The sequence below is a fragment of the Gambusia affinis genome, linkage group LG23 (assembly GCF_019740435.1).
Source record: "Gambusia affinis linkage group LG23, SWU_Gaff_1.0, whole genome shotgun sequence".
Taxonomy (NCBI): Eukaryota; Metazoa; Chordata; class Actinopteri; order Cyprinodontiformes; family Poeciliidae; genus Gambusia; species Gambusia affinis.
In genome coordinates this window covers 8,586,461-8,604,464 of record NC_057890.1, presented here as the reverse complement: position 1 = coordinate 8,604,464, position 18,004 = coordinate 8,586,461, and the positions used below count along the sequence as shown (strand labels likewise).

Here is an 18,004-nt window from a genome sequence, read left to right as displayed (position 1 = left end):
TTACTAAAAACTGTTTAATACATAGGGTTGTTTTCAAAAAGTCCTTCAAATCTGATGAACTGGCCTCATTTCCTATTTTATTGAATATGACTACTTTCTCTTGTAAATGAAAGAATCTTAGCAATATATTTTATCACTTGGGGGCAGCAGAGAGCTTGTAAAAATAATAGGAACATTATGAATTGTGCTCACCGAAACATTTCTTATCAATATTATTGTTGACTATTATTACCATTGCCTGCTGCTAAGCATTAATAATTGATAAGGTATGTCAAAGTTTTTGCTGAGATCTATGAAGCAGAAAGAAGTAAGGCAAAACACATGAGTTTCAGGCCAGAAGAAAGTGTGGCAGTCAAAATAAAAAAGACCAGACTGTGTCAGTGTGTTACATACAGAATTTCTCGACATTAATGGTAATAGAAAAAGTTAAGCTCTAAGACTTTAGCCAGGGGTAGTTCTTTCAGTATGAATATGGATCATGCCTGATGAGCGCTACATGTCACTGAAGTTTTCGATTTTTTTCAGACTCCAAATTTTCTGGGTATGAGACGGAGCCAAATGACAGGAGACATTATTCCTAATCTTACTTGAATTTACACCTACCTTGGGAATATTTCAAACATGTATAGACAGTAGAGGACTAAGTAAACTATACATGCTCATTTGTTTTTATACAGCTGGGTTGATTTCAAATTCGATCTTGTATTGGGTCACTTTAAAAGGTGTTGGTTTCAGCACTGCATTGAAAACTGAAACATTTACTGTGTTGTCACCTTCTGGCAATGGAAAGTCTCCTACTTTAGCTTGAGCCAATGTTTTAAAGAAAGAAAGACTAAGCTCCCTTCTGGACAAGTAAAGGAAAAATGTGTAGCTTTCAGCAAATTTTGTGAAAATCCTGTAATTTTCTCCACCCTCATTATGCTGCATTTATCACACTGGTCCATTTCCTGACTCCGGGTGGCATCAGATTCGAGGGAGCCATTTCCTCTTAGAATGAATTAAAGACCCACTATTCCTCTGGGATGATGTAAGGAGATGTGGAGAAACTGTGACAGGCAGGGAACGACTGGAGAGACACAACCACCCGATGTAATGATAAATAGGTTCCACTTAACATTTCTCTCAAGTACTTAAAGATCTAATGTTTAAGGAGCAAAATTCACAATTCATGATGTTATTTTGTCCTGACTAGCAATAGAACCCCTTATTAAAACAAAAATAAAATGATAAAACGAAGAGAGGAAGCAACAAACTGTCCTTTATTCGAGCTGACTTGAGACAGTCACTTAAAGGGTCTGTCTTTGCCTCAAGATGAAAATGTCTAACACATGAAACAAATCTAAGAAGAGGCAGAAGCTGAGTCATGTTTTAATCCTATAATAACAAGCACATCTCTTGTATTTTGGCTCAATTACAACTTTCTTGCAAAAGGCCAGGTTTCCTCATGATATTTAATCGGCTACGGCACTCCATTTAAATCTGGTATGTCAAACACGCTGAGGTGTGAGATACTGTGCTTTGTAAAAGTAGAGTGGATACAGACCTGATCTTAGATTGGACAATGCCAACCCATGCAAATACTTTGTTCTAAATTGGAATCATGTCCGATGTATTCATACACTACGAGGGTTTTCTGCCACTCCAAATATCAATAATCTGCATTGAGGTTTATGGTGCCACTGTGAGAAAATGTGGAAAAGTTCAAGAGAATAATTATGGCAAAGCAGTGGTTCTTATTGGGAAGCTCACATTGGAAGACCTCAAACTCAAAGCATGATCAAGAAAACAAGCGAAAGGAAAAAATACAAATTACAGTTTTCCCACCACAAGAGCAATGTTGTATGTCTGGAAGTAAAACTCATCAGCCCAGAATCTGCTCTGGGGACCGTTTTATCTCTGTCCCCAGTCAAAAACCAAACAGAAAGCTATCATTTGTGTTTTCTCCCCCAGGGTGGTCATTTGATAAGAAATAATTACGTGTTTTCTTCGAAGCAGTTGTGCCTTCCTATGCGATCCTCTACTTCCATCTATACTTTTAACTTGAACTTGAACTTTAAAGCCTTTTAATTATCATCATCTAATGATCGTTGCCTTTAATGTCTCCGTGTTTGCTGGCGGCCGACACCGTCTGAGCAGACGCGTGAGGGTGGCTTTAATCATCATCAAATAGAGCTGTGTGTATAGGTAATTAAGGTGGTGCCGTATCAACTCTCACTCGCAGGCACGAGTCAGCGGCCCTTCTCCGCGCAGCAGTGTTGCTCCGGAAAGCGCTGTGGGCAACTTCATTTCAACTCCGCTGCAAGTTCTGACACAGAATTTAGCGTAACTCTTCCTCGGACTCCATTACTCAGTGTCTCCTAGTCTGCTAAGCCTGGGATTACTTTTCCAACCCACAAACTAACCATAATACTAGGTTTCTGGAGCCAATGCGGCCTGAAGGGTTTGGTCTGAAACCACTCAATGAGCACAAAGATTACACTAAGTGTTTGTACACGAAGGACTACTGACCAAGCCCTCCCACACACATGAAAATCCCTGACCAAGACTGATGCCTGATACGCATAAAGTGGTTAGTGGTAATTAAGTAATGATTAGTAATTATACTAGCTGTTTATTGAGCATTTCTATATAAATATGTGTACCATGGTAAAGAGTGTAGATATTGTTGTAACTAATAATCAGTGTTGCACTTCAAAATATTTTCTGTTTTGTTTTCAAATTAGGCCTTCAGGTTACGTTATGTACATGAGAGATCTTGTGCATTCTTATAAGTGTGAGCATGGAAACATTTGTATTTCCAGATTTTAATCCCTCCCTGACCTTATGTTGAGTCTTTCCCTCCTACATAACCCTTAACCAACTGCAGCAAAATATCACCCAAATGTTGTCATGAACTTCACTATTTTACGCTTTTAAAGTGACCTAAAGGACAGCGTGTCGAGTTGAGTTTGGAAAAATGCATTTAACATCTAAATTGTTTAGGACGGCTGTATTTTTTCGGGTTTGTGGAAACGTGAGAATCTCATTATAACGGTTAGTGCCTACATATACAACGTACCGCAGCAAGGTCCCCGGCTACCTGGACGAGCGCTTCAGGGTCAAATTGAGCGTGTCCAAGTGATACACCAGTTAGCAATGAGGCAACTTCCTTCAAAGCGAATGCCTAAAATATTGTCTCTCTAACACATAGTATGTATTTGCATTTACCTGAAAAGCACCTACTTATTTTTAGCTTGAGCAATTTTAGAACTAATTACCATATGTCTTAAATCGGGTAATCTCTTCTTATTTATGACACGATGAGATTGCTTCACTTTTTTTCTCTATTGGCCCCTTAATTTTTGGCCCTTTGCACTGACTGTGTTGAGTTGTTTGTGAAGCTGTGTGTGTATAGATGAGTTTGTGCTGGTTAGAAGGTGGAAGTGAAGGTTTTGAATGATTTATGGACTTGATTGTTTTACAGTATGACAGAATGAACTGTCTTGTATCCACACATGGTTTACTCTGTACAGAACAGTGCAGACTTGCTATTAAATGGAAGCCTCTTGTGTTTCTCTTTTTCTACTTTAACACACATAAATTCACTCAAGCTTCCAATCTGAACTCCTGGTTCTTATTAGTGTATTTTTTTTTTTTTTATCCTGATGCAATTTTACTCAAAACGCCAAATTCTAGGGAACAGAATGTTCTTGAAGTCACAGTAGAAACAGAGAAAAATCAATTTAATTTTTTTTTTTTTCTGACTTAATTTCTGCAGTTCTAGGCAGAATTACGGTCCATATTGAACTCTTCGGTGTTATATCTGCGATCAGGCAATGTGTTTTTCCACAAGACCTTATTGCACTAAATCAGGCATGCTTGATTGTTGAGCAGAAAAAAAGGTTTTCCAGGAGAGTGTCCAACAATATCAAAACAATCTCCAAGCTGGATTTCCTCTGTGACTTTTTGGGTTTCACAGGAAAGAAAAAAAGAGGAGAGAGCTGTTGGTGAAGCTCCTGTAAAGCAAGTTTGCCAGTTGAAAACTGTCCACGAACACAACACAAGCAGTTCTGTCATAAAAGCACTGTAATAAAATTTCAATGAGGCCTTCAAAAGTCTAAGCACTTCTCCAGCTACAGCTAAGACTCTTGAGGGTCATCTCAACGAGATCTGCATCACATCTTTCTCTCTTCCTTCCTATGACACGTTCAACTTTTCATCCATCTTACTATTTGTTAAACCAGTAGAAGGTCTTGGGGTAAACTTCCCACGTTAAGAAAAAAATTGTGCTGATTTTTGGCAATCATTCTTAACTTTCTTGGCAAGACTGCGAAGCACTAATAATCAATCTGTTAAAACTTATCTACTTTTATAAAGTAATTTTATGAGTGGCAAAATGACTGAATCTTCTCAAACCTCTTCGATGAACCTTTGAAACAGAATTGCAGCCTCTCGGATGTCGAAATTGTATATAAAACTTAGATTGTTCAGGCATCAGACAGGCAAAGAGCAACTTTCTGGTTCACCAGGATCGGTTGCACCAGTATGTGGTGCTGAAAACCACACACTGGTTTCCAGCACCACTTCTTGCTACAGCTAGCAAGAAGTGATTTGGAAAAAATAGACTGCATTGGTGTGATAAATAAACTGTAATGTGTTGAAAAGTTTAGTGTGGAATTCTTGATTTTGAGGCTTGGTGTGTGGTGACAACATTGGGATAAACTCTCAGTAATGTTTATTTGCTATAGTTTATCTAGAGTACAATTTGTTGCACAAATAGCAGCAGATAGAGGACTACTTCCTTTTGAACTATTTCAACAAAATACTTCAAAAGTGGGACTTAGACACCCTATTTCGCTGCACGTTTTTTGAAATGGGGGTTGAAATTGACCAACCCCTGCTTAGTCACAAACTAGACACAACAGGATCAAGATATTTCGCACTAAATCATTTTTAACAGTATTTGGTTGTGCATAAAACATTTACATTGAAAATTATTATTCCATTACCTTTGCATCCAGTTTTTAAGTTCCTGTCTTCCCTTCCTCGGGGACATTAATCAAACCTACCTCTGCATTTTTGGACAACAAAAATGTTTCAATTACCAAAAAAAAATTAATTATGGATGGGAGTGATGGAGTCTTTTGGGAATCTATATTAGCAACAATCAGTTTATATATCCCTTAGTAGGCAGTGATCATGCCAAACATCCCTATGACTTCATCCTGACTCCAGTCTCCCCTGTGGTCCAAATGGCTAACCAATTAACAGCAGCTTAACTCGTGAGTCCAAGCACCTATTTCTATCGCACATGCATAAACACACAAGTAGCGACAGAAGTGCAGATACACAGGAGAAAAAGGACACATGAGTGCACGCACTCGAGCATTAAACGTAATGGACACCTGGATCCACGTGCACTTAGAGCCGGTACCACACACAGAGAAGGGACAGGGATACATACTCATTAACAAAGGCTTAGCATTGCAGAGAGTGTATACCCCCAGCAAAGCCTGCCTCCCACAGCGGGGGGTGGGGGAAACACCTCCAGATCTGCTAACTACAAGGCAGATTACGTGCTACATGGAAAGTGTCGCTGGACTTTAAATATTTTCTATTTACAGAGCAAAAAAAAAATAAATGTTGGGAATATTTCTACAACATAGAAAGCACCAAACATCGGTACAGCATATTTGCCACCACTAGGTGCCACCACTTGACTTTTTTTTTTTTTTTTTTGAAAGAGAAAAGTTAATCTAAACTCTTTTTTTTCTTTTGACATCACACACAACAAGGACTAAATAGATACTAATAAATTAATACAATTAAATAATAATAATAAGCAATAGATTTTCGGGTAATCGGATCGTAAAATGTTTGAAATCATAGTGTGGAGAGGAGGAAGAGGGGTTTTGCACTTTGTGGACGGTGCGGTTGCAGAGATATGGCACGTAGAGTTTCTGTGGATTTTGGAATGCGGTCTGTCAACACCGATGGGGTCTCTGAATAGTTCAAAACACACCGGCAAGAATTTAAAAAAGAGGGGTGCGTGTGGAGGGAGGGGAGGGGGGTGAAACGAGCTCACCTGAGTGACAAGCAACAGCTGAGTCCACACATCTGGAAACTCACGCGGAACCCTACGTTTAGTGCACCTTTACGCTCACACTCACGTTGAAAGTATTCTTGGTAGATAATATAAACTGCAGCCTTCCCCTGTAATATTTCTCAACATCCATTTTCAAACTAAAGTTAACCAATAGCAAAAAGAGTTAAAAAAAAAATCGCATAAAAAATGACCGCTAAATTTTACAAGACCTCATACAGCAAACACTCACCTCCAAAGACGTAAACAACTCAGGCGCAGTAATCCGTAAATCACAGTGTAGAAATCACAACTATTGACGCATCCAGGCAAATAGGGAAAAAAAGGGGGCAAAAACAAAAGAAGAAAAGATGATAAAAAATCACAACTCAAGTCATGGAGAAGCTCAGGAACGAAGTATCTCGGTGCATGACGATGCGCAGAGCCGGAGAGAGGTTGAGTGAGGGGGCGCACCACGGGGGCAGAGTGATGCGCAGCTCTGGCACGGAGTTAAGGCGTCCAGAGAACACATTTGTGGTGCTGTGCGCCCATTGGCTGAAACGCGCAGATCCCCACGCCTCTATTTCCCTCCCACTCATACGCACGCATGGCACCTAAACATTTTGTATGGTTCCAATTCATGAGCCCATATGTTTCAGAGGTGTAGAAAAACATTTATGCCTGGCATGCACTTTTAGGGAAGCTTAGACTCCTATAAGTACAAGATAAGTAAGAAATAATAGTAAAATTGCCGTAATTAAATCAGAAAATGCTCTTGGCTTCAGTTATTCAGTGAATATGCTAATTTAGTTTTAGATTGGATAAACAAAATCAGGAAGGTCCAGACTGAAAAATTAGTTTGAATAAAGGAATGAAAAGCTGTTCTTTCCTATCTGTTTTCACTGACACAATCCTACAACATGACACAAAAAAACTCCTCAAATTCAGTCCTAATAAGTTAAGATCAGTGGTGCGCATGGTTTATTCAGATAAACACTGCTGGTTATTATCTGTACAGCCAACTGTAAAAGAAAAGCCAGTACACCCAGCGCATTTTGTAAAACAACGCACACACACTCCTTTGCTTGCAGGTTTAATGAGCCGTTAATTGACATCCAAGTGAACTTGAGTCACAGGACCTCCTGCTCTTTTCTTGGAAAGAAAATGTCAAACTGTGTTTCCTGTATCATTTACTGTAGCATTTCGGTGCTCAGCTGTGGTTTTTCAAAGTTAATTTACATGGTTTCGTTCCGGTAGGAATGTGTAGGCGAGTGAGGATGAAACGGCAGCATGGCATCGCAGATGATTTGCATATTTCTCCAAGAGTGGGATTGTAAATGTGATTAGAAAGGCTCAAATCTGCACCAAATACCTCTAAAAGCTTTGAATCTGTGAACTTAAAGGATTTGTCCTAACAAATCTGAACATCACTACCGCTACATTTACTTCGGAAATGAGATGTTGTCAGTACTAGTTATCAAATCCCATTTACAATGCCGTACCACACATCTGACCATTGGCATCTTGGCCTTCCAACTCTAGAAGCCTTTTTAGGGAGCATTACATCCTCAATGCTGAAATACAAACAAGTAAAAACAAAGAAAATAGCTCATCATTTAGTCTTTCTCAGGATGGCCGTCCATTAATACAATATGTGCAAATCAACGCAGGAATGATTAGCTGGACAGAAAATCGACCGTCTTCCATGACCATATCAACCCAAACCCATAAATCCTTTGACCTGAGGAAAACAGACTATAAGAGAGGATCTAGAACTCTGGAAAATCTAGAGGCCAACACTTTCTTATACAAATACTCCTCTCTATTTTTACTACCACCTTATAAAGTGTCAAATGAGAAAATCAATTGCTGTTCCAGTTGAATATAAGATGCATAAAATATAAGCAAGAAAAGGGTCCCAATAACTTGGCGTTTAACTTAATTGTTCCTAGCTTTATTACTTTCAGCTATGCAATTTCTATTTTTTAATTAAGTGCCATCTAATCGGGAGCTGTTTTTTTTACGTTAGAACCTTCAGCAGGATGTCATTTAAATAAGCTTTACAGTTTGGGATGGATGGATGTCTACCCTGCTCACGAAGGGAAACTGCAACGTTCGATACTGCAACGTTCCCAAAACGTTCCCGAAACTGCAACGTTCCCAATAACTTTTCCCAAGTTATTGGGAAAAGGGTCCCAATAACTTGGGACCCTTTTCTTGTAGGAGGGCACCCAATAACCAGGCAGTTAAAGAATCCACAATTAGTCCTTGTGTGGAACAATTGTGGGAATATTTTCCCTATCGAAAACGTGGTCACATTGAAAGTAGGACTCAAGGTGAGCGAGGTTGCCAACAATTGTAGAAGGAAACGTACATTAGAAAAGTGATTCTCTTAAAGAAAATCTGCTTCTCGTGTAGTTTAGTAAGAGCAACTCACTAAACTTTATAGGTTCGCAGTGGGTTAAGTGATTTTACTCTGTGGACTTAAGTGGAGCAATTGATTGGCTTTAAATAATCTCATCCAAAGAAGGTGCTTCAGTGGGAATGTAAAGCAGCACTGGCTGTTGCTACCCAACACTGATTTCCTTTGAGAAAGCACAGTGACTTACTGATACCTCAGGAAATCTACATAAGAATCTATGGTGACGCATTTGGTCGACCAGGCTCAGGTACCCACCTGAAGATTTGGTCCTAAGCATCTAGAGTATGGACGGTTGCAGATGTACAGGAATGTCTTTTCATTTTTTTTTTACAAGGGGCTTGTGCCCATCTCCACAGGTCAAAGGGTCCACCCTGGCAGTGTTGCCAAAGATGAAGTCGGAGCCTTAGATGCTGATCTGAAGGGCTCAGCTTTTGGATTGAGTTTTCATTCCTGGCTTTGAATTCGGGAGAGTGAGTGTGGGTCTTTTTGAATGTCCGTAAAGCTGGCAGTGAGACAGACCGGGGCAGGTCAAACAGTATGGCTCATTGTCCCTGCCAGCCAGTGAGCCCACACAGTAAGAACCGCACGGAACGCCCTCGTTCACCCTGCTGGCGGCTGCTCCAGCGTCCTGACAGCTTGATTTGCTGTTTACAGTTCATACTTTAGGCATACTTTTGCTTGTTTACTCTTGCACTTAACTTACCGAGAGAGTTGCATTAGAACTTCAAGCGGTCTTGCTTATAGCACCTTAGCTTTTCCTTGAGAAATCTTCTGCATCCAGATGACTCTCTTTCCACCTGTTCTCCTTGCCTCACTGTAGCATAGAGCCACTCTCTGTGCTTCCCCTTAGCTCTTTGTGTTCCCTCTCGCAGACATCTGTAACATTGTAAGCCTATTTACAGCAGACACAGAAAAGGGGAGTAGGGCATGAAAGGTAAGCCTATAGGCCTACGCATGTAGCTGGAAAGGAAGCGAGGATCAGTGCTGTGTAGAGAGCACAAAAGCGGCCTCCGGGTCAGTAAATCCTGACCCTGCAACCTTCTGGAGTTCGGAACCGCAGGCTGGCTGATAAAAGCCACAAAGTCGGGCACGCCGGGCTGGTAGATCTCTGATCTCGCTTTCTCTCCGTCATCTTTATGGAACACTGCTTTGAAAACAATCCAGATTGATGTGGGTCTGCACACTTTCTGATGCTGGCTTAGGTGTCATGTGCAGTGAATGGCAAATTGCAAAGTAAGGCAGGTTATCTTTCTATCAGCATATCTGGCTTTCATAACGGATAAAAGGCATCCACGCCATCTGTCATGCAGTGGCCTGCTTGGTTATGCCATATTTTTCATGTTTTTGGAGATTGAAAAGCTGTTGGACTTTTGCATCACATCTTACGTTTGGTAATTAATTTGCGGCAGACAAATGTGAAGGAGTTGCGATAATACATGAAAACGTTGCAATATTAAAACAAAAAAGTGCAGCCGAGGGATTCAGAAGAGCTCTGAAAAGTGATATCTGGACATTAAAACCACTACAAAACTAGACACCGGGCCATTAATGTGACTAATGAATTTGGGTATTTAACTGACATTTAACCCTGTGGGGAAAACTGAGCCACATTGAGCTGGGTCATGACCAGCTGGAAACTACACATTGTATCACAGCTAGTGTTACGGTACAAATCTGGGCAGAGGCTTAAAGACGCACGTTTATCGATTTATTTGAAGCATTCCTTTTTCCAGTGTGTACATTCTTGAAGAAGTTTCCATGTGTGCTTGGAATCATTGCGATGTCGGAAAACCCCATTAAGTCCAGGTTTCAACTTTACAGCTGTTGGTTTAAGGTGAAGTAAAAGACAATATCAGTTCGTCAAGAAGCAAAACGGACCTTGAGCACGATGCTCCCACCATCATGTTGGCAGCCGCTGTGTTGTTAAGTTCAAAAGTCTCCCTTCAACTCCTCCAAACATTAACCTTGTTGATGGATTTAATCTATTTGCAGGTTGGCTGTGGTCCCTAACCCCTGTGAATACCAGGGGTCCATTGTCAACTCTATTATGTTTTGCCTTGTTCGATTTTTTTATGACCAAGTAGGAATCCACATTGTTATCTGCACCCTGTTGTGTTTTAAAACCATTGAAATGTAATGTTTGGTACTAATTTCTCCCTACAATCTTGCTCATGAAGGCTGCATGAAAACTCACAGCCTAAACTGGAACCGAAATTTGATCTCAGTAGCCTGGATTAATTCCTCTACGACACAAAAATTGGTTCGTTCTCCTGGTTATGACTCTGTGGACTCTATTTACTGTGACCCCGTACAACCCTGCACCAAAATCTTTTGCGAGAGTGGAGTAAGTGGTCCCAGATTTGGCCTGAAGGAAAACTGTCAGTCAAACAATAGCAAGCTGGGCTGTTTTTCTAGAACATCCCTAACATCCGACAGTTTCTTAACAATATCTTAAAGGAGACGGTGATCTCCTTTAAGATGTCCTAATTTCTGACTATAAATCTCACAGTAGCAACATACCCACTTAGTTACTGTCACTTTTGTTTATCTCTCTGTTCAGTGATTTGTTTCATCCCCATCATGTGTCTATCTGCTAGTGTTATTTCTGCCGTCGTGACAAACTGGATTAGGGTCGAGGGAGAGGCGCAATCTTAGTTTTTCTTATTCGTTTTTTTAATGTGGTAAACTATGGGATAATGCCAAAAAATGTTCAAGAGGTATGAATACTTTTTGCTCTACACTGAACATTTAGTTAACAGAGACTTCCTTATGTAAGGTCTTAATGCTCTTGTACCACATTCTGCTCACAAGGAAACTCCTTTACTTAAAACTTAGTGTTCAAAAGAAACTTGCACCTGAAGTAGACAGAGGAGGAACATAGAGGGACACCAGCGAAGCTAAGTCATGTCATTCAGGTATTTTTACGAAAGGAAAGGCTGCCAATGCATAACCCCTGCCCATTTCTGGAATTTCTGCCTCCTCTGAGAGGTAATAGTTGAATTAAGTAGCTCAACATCGTCTGCTCCCCTACAGGGTCCGTTTCCTGACAGTTTGCTTCCTTTTTTTCACAGGTGTGCAGCAACAAGTGAATGGCCTGGTTAAACTGTAATCCCATTAGGTAGATATCTTGGTCATAACTGAGGGCACATCAAGACTTCAAGACATCTAGACTTTACACAGGCACACACACCTCTAATTAGGCAAAAATCACAAATCGCATTCGGAATGCTACCTCCAACCTGTGCAGGACCTCCAGCAGTTGAGCTGCCATAGCTGGCATACCTTAGCAATGAGTGTTTTACTCAACAGTCCATGACCATACATGGTCTCATGAGAGTTTGGCTCAACTTTAGTAAGTTCAGCTCAAATACAACCACTGCACATAAGATGAAACAGCAACTCTTTGGTTAAATGATTCATTTATTTGGGTGAGCACATGTAATAACCTTTTTATTTTAAATTATATGAACAGTGACAAGATGCTTTCATGTCTACTCATCTGTGTTACTTTATATATTTTTCATTCACATGACCTGTCACATGTTGTCAGATGCAATACTGTTTCTCATCTGGCTAAGTGGGTTAGGAATGCCTTTTTCTCTTAGCTGAAATCATAATTTGAAAACTTCTCATTGCATTTACTCAGGTAATCAATTGTCATTTATCAGCTGTAGTTAAACGTTGCTGTAACTCATTTCATTCAAGAATTTTCTTTGTGGATCCTTTTTATGGATGGTGAGACTGTGGGCAGGATTGTGCTCCAGTAGCGGTCAGTTTTGCAACAAACCTGAATAAGCCTCTGACTAAAGCCTCTCTTGATGTATAACAGTCTCATTACTATCCTGACATGCTAACAGTTCACTATTTGGGCGGTAGAGACAATTTCTTACAGTAAAATATCCTGGATGACTCTATCAGTTGGATTGCACTGCTTATCCACCTCATTTGCTTTTGCCTCTCCTCTTTCAATCTTTTAGCCATATCGCTAAAAAGCCTGGAGAGGCATTGAAGTCAGGGATATGACGATACGGTTATTGGGAACGTTGTGGGTCAAAGGTTTTTTTTTTTTTTTTTTACAACATGGAATCACTCACCTAATTATACTAATTTAACAATAGCTAGGGTTATTATGTGTGTTTCATTCAACCACCTATGATTGAACCTGTTTCATACTGTGTTAGTTCTGACTTAAATCTGGGCAGATAAACATTTCATCCTCCAGATCAAGATGCGTGCTGAAAACCTCGCCGTGATCAAAAGTTCTGTTTTTGAATGTTTGACACTTCATGCCAGAGTGTCCTTTAAAGCAAAAGATCATGTTCTGATGGTTTAGACTGCAGAAAGCTTTTAATCATATTGCATAATTAAAACCTATTTTGTCCGAAATCCAGCTGATTTATCTCAATACCCAATTTAAATGACCAAAAACATAATCACGTATGTTCCATAAAATCCATTTGTTACAGGGTTATGTAATCAATAGTGTTTAAGAAATGAAAAACTGAGAGCTGATTTTATTCATAGACTTGCATCCATAATGTGTAGTAGATGTGTGTTGTGCATATACACAATGGAGGGAGTGACAACAATGGAGACCTGCTGTTATGTTTTAGCTTAAAAGAAAAAACAAACAAACTATTGGATTTCAACAAGTGTGCATGACAGAATCACTTCGCACAAACACTCACTTGCTTTACTTTTAGTCTCTGGAGGTGGAATCTGATCATGTGCTATTTTTCTGTTGTACTTCAGCACAAGTTTCACCTAGTTTTGGCCTTTTTTTTGTTTTTTTTGTTGCTACAGTATCTTCAGCTCCTCCTCCTCTTTTAGGCTGTGGACCTCAGGGAGGAAGTGTGTGACAGCACATAGCTCCTGAGTCCATTCTCAGGAATGTTTCACACACAATCACACGTGTGCGCACAACCACACACTGAAAATCCGAGCGATGTCAGCCAAGGGCAAGGCTGGAGATCAGAAGGAGGGTGAAAGTAAGCAAGGAGAGGAGGAGAGCGAAGAATCACGAAGGGGAGGGAGGGACCTTGGACTGTACTCTCGACTTGGGAGGCCAAGGAGAACAAATGTCTTCTGCAGTCCAGGAATGAATTTTCCTGTCACTGTTACAACAGCAGCCAAGTATCTCAAATCCTCCCTAGAGTCCCAAGACTGCAGCCCCTTGGAGAGAGATAAAATATAAGACAAATAATCTATTTGAAAACGCTTTGAACGTTCTCCAAACTAAAGCGTCTTGGGGAACGATTTCTTTTTTCTTTTTTTTTGTCTCGCAGAGAAACTTTCAAACTGTTGCGTAAAACAATCTGATATTTGCTTGGCAACAATATCATCATTCCTGAGATCTAAGGACTTGTCAAGGAAGTGAGCTGAGGAGACTTTTGGAGTTCGCACTCCAGATTACATAAAGGTCTCACTTTTGCCTCTCAGAATTAAATGTAGTTCTGGAGAGAGTTTGTCATGATGTACCGAGTCTTTCCTATGTGACTTCTGCAGGTAGTTGGTTGCACTTGTTTAGGGGCACCAGAGTAAAAGGGACTGATTTTTGTCTTTTAGATTAATTGAAAGAGATATACATTTTTTTGTTCTAATTTTTATTCCACTTCATAGACATTTTGATGTTGGTTGATCACATCAAATAAAAAAATGTACAACTAGATGAGCAGAAAGGGGCTCTGCTATAAATTTAAAAGCAAATCTATCAAGAAATATTACAGTTTTTATCTTTGTGTTTGTAATCCAAGAACAAGCTATTCCTCAAAGTTCTCTCAAACTTCCCTTAGGATAAGTCCCCGGAGATTTGGAGGTGAGAAACAGGCTCAGATAGGCGAACAAAGCAATGAGAAACACATGTAACACACACAGACAGTTGCCCTCATCCACTTTGGCCACTCACACTCAGAGCAATTCACACCAGAGTTAGTTTCAGTTGATAGATGCACAGGATTGTATTTACAGAGGATGTAATCAGTAATCTGGACCCGCACAACTTATCTGCCTTGATGTAGAGACAAGTGCAAATGCAATGCCAGGTTTCATGCCTTCTCGTCGAACAACAGCCAGAGAAATGTGTGAGGCCTGAGTGAATGCTCGCCGTTCTGAATAGTGGGACAGCAAGTTTCCCTACTGTAAACAAATGTAGATTTCTGGCCAGATAGTACAGTCATTATTTTTCCCTGAGTAATAAAAAAAAACAACACAGAAAACATCGGGCAACAAAGAAACATGCCTGCTGTACTTACAGAGCTGTTTATGAAAATAATTTTAACATAATCCAGATATATAAATATATATATTATTGTTCCAAACAGTTGACAAATCAGGTCGATAAGGTTCACTCGATGTATCAGGAGAGATCATTCACTGTTAAATAAACCAGACATGCAGTCAGAGCAAAATTTTATTTCAAGCTGGTAAACATCAGAAAGACTCAGCTGGTTCCTCATCTGGTCTTAAAATGTACAAAATGAATCTCAATCCTCAAGTCAAAATGCACAAGGCGCATGAAACAAACGGTTACCTTCTGATCCGAGAGCTTTTAACACCAACAACTCAAAGTAATCATTCTTTACTTCACCCTATAATTTCCCATTTGTTTTGCAACCAGTACAAATTTTCTGCTAGGCTTGACAGCATTGTTCTGTTGAACTTCAGCCATCTAACAAATGGCCCAAAACGTGACTCCAATCATTGGTATGTCGAGGAATTCATGATATAGTCTGGTTGCAAGTCCTGTAGCTTACATTTTCATTAAAACAAGCCCAGATCAACAACCCTCCACAACCATGGTTCACAATACACACAGTCCTTTGAATAAAGTCGTCTAGCCCCGCCCTGTGATTAACTGGAAGTGCTGTTAGCGGGACACTAGTAATGAATGCCACCTTCATGGCAACAAGACTTCTAAATTGTAGAGGAAATTTGTTTGACTCTTCTTTGTTTAAGGTTAAGTCACAGCATCTAAATTTGACTTGAGTTTGTCAACATACAGTTTTCTTAAATGCATTAACTTCATATCCGATGTCCAGACATTGTTGTCCATGGAATATCTCTGCAAAAATCATCATCAGCATGTTTTGGGTTTTTTTGGCAAAAATAAAACGGATCTTGTTCGTCTTACTTAGCAGCGCTTCTTTCCTCTGAGCTCTTTAATTGATTTCTTCATTGCCTCATCTCTTTCTTGTAGTAATGGATACTGCTGTTGAAGTGTTTGCCGCCGTTTCATGTTTTTCCCCATTTGTAGATAATGGCTTTCATTGTAGTTTGCCATTTATCTCATCTGTTCTCACGTTTCCTTGGATCACAACACATACTACTTTTTCAGATCTTTTAGCCCACGTTGTCAGACAGGTTCTACTCAAGTGGTTTCTTGCTTGTGCAGTTAGTAATCGGGCCTAACTGTGGCATGAGAATCTATTCTCTTTTTTTTTTTGTTGCAAGTCGTAGCATTTTTACAAACTGAGCCGCATTTTAGTTGTAGTTTGGTTTTCATGCTATCTTCCTCAGAGTACTTCTTTCAGTTCAGTTTCGGTGACAAACACCGAACTCATGCTCCTACTCATTTACTTTGTTGTGTGTAAACAACTGAATGGAGATTCTTAGAAAAGAAGAATAGAGGGTATTTTGGATTGTCTTGGTAAAATGTTAGACACACAGACTTTAGTTTGCTTCCCGTGCACGGTCCATCACTTAGGTTGGTGAAGGACAGTTGTTTTAATCCCTTCGGCATGTGACTAGCGAATCGGTGTCTGTGTGTGTTGGTGCTCTTCCACAGAGTCTGGATGTTTTAGCAACATGTGCCCGGGAAGTTCTGTCATCGCCTCGGTGATGAGTGGAGGAGAGAAGGGGAAGAGCAGCAAGATGAGGGAAAGGAGGCGAGACAGATGGAGGACATTGGGAAAAAGGAGAGCCATAAAAAGTGAGGGAGAGCAGAGCGGGGGGGGGGGGGGGATTTAAAGGATAGGGAAAGTATGGCTGGAAAGTACAGCATCAATGGGAGGGATGAAACTCTCCAAGGGGAGGAGCAGGAAGAAGACGGTAGGATTTGAGAAAGCGCTCTCTGTTGGATTTTTGCCTCTGACAGAAATTTTGGCTTGTATCCTCTGGACATGCCTCCCATGTGTCTGATCCATCTATCATTCTGCCACTTAAAATCTATGGCCCCAAGTGTTTTGTCCCTCCCTTGTCTTATAGATGTACTGAAAGCCGTGGCATGGGAAGTGAGTCTAGAGAAGAAGAAAAAAAATAAGACTGTCTACTACTGTCTTTATATTTTTACATTCAAATACAAATAATTGTGAAAAATCTGATTATTTAAGGTTATCGTCTTAAAACATGGCTTGTTTAGTTCTCTAAGACAATTCCACTATTTCTATTTTCGTAGCGTGGCCCCAACTCTCCGTCGTAACAGTATGGATGAAGTAGATCCACATACATCAATGTAAGTTAAGGAAGTTTTTTTATCAGTTTTATTGCTTTTTTTTCCTCAGTTGTATGCAGGCTCCTGGTGATTATCGCCATTTCTAGGTCTGAAGTAAAGAAATATGCCATAAAAAGAAGAAGAAAAAAATAAAAACGAGCAACCCAGCCAAGCATGGAGTTAGATGTTTCCAAAGAACACAGCACATCGGGGGTCCATTGCAAAACATAATGGCCATCCAAGACAAGAGTAATGTTCATAAAGCAAAAAATAATAATATGCAAACAATCTGTTAATATGCAAACAAGCCTTTCCCCACGCAGATTCCAGTTGTTTTATAATTCTGGTGCATAAAGTCAACTGAGGAGAGAAACTGTTTTGAATTAGGAAAATCTGTCATGTGCATCGATTTATTTTCACAAATCTCACACAGTTTTTCAATATAAAAGATCTTTGAGGAGGGGAAAAAAAGAGTTCTCACTCCATTCTTTTCTGTCGTCCATGATCATCCAAGCTACACCTTAAAAAAAAGTTTATTATGTTTTTCTTTTTGTGTTCAAAGTGGGATTTACTGATTAATACTGTAAAGATTTTTACCTTTCTGCCTCTGAAACATATTTACCTTTTGATAAATTCTGCAGTACAGCTTTTAGTAAAATAACATAGTTGAGAACCGAAGTGAGCGCCGGTTTATCCAAACAAGCTCGTGCCGTAACTGTAAACTCGCAGCACGTTCTCTCGGGACTCCTTCTGGGTGTGGACTACCGCTCTCGTACGTGGGTTCAGGTGTGCGAGAGGAGAGATGAAAGAGGGGCCGGATAATTGTTTGGATTGGGGTTTTTATTTCACCTCCAGTCACAGCATGCGTCTCTAGACAAACTGCACAGATCCCACCCCTGGGAGCCCGTGCGTTGTTTACCGAGCCTTTTAATTGCCGCCTAAGTGACACACAGTACACCCGTTTGTGAGAGTGTCTTGTACAATAATCAGCTGGCCAGGTGTCGGTCCATATGTATAACTTTTATTCTAGCAGAATCATCAGAGCAGACCTTCTAATCGATGTATTTTTGTAAAACGTATATTCCAAAGATTC

At 40.1% G+C, this 18,004-nt stretch overlaps 1 protein-coding gene across 1 annotated transcript in view; it reads right to left on the bottom strand.

Moving 5' to 3' along the window:
• Positions 1 to 6,692, bottom strand: part of prickle1b (prickle homolog 1b) — a 29,482-nt gene extending 22,790 nt beyond the window's left edge. The window contains exon 1 of the mRNA XM_044108618.1: positions 6,315 to 6,692. The gene's annotated coding sequence lies outside the window, so the exon portion shown is untranslated. The remainder of the gene's footprint in view (positions 1 to 6,314) is intronic.
• Positions 6,693 to 18,004: the final 11,312 nt, after the last annotated feature.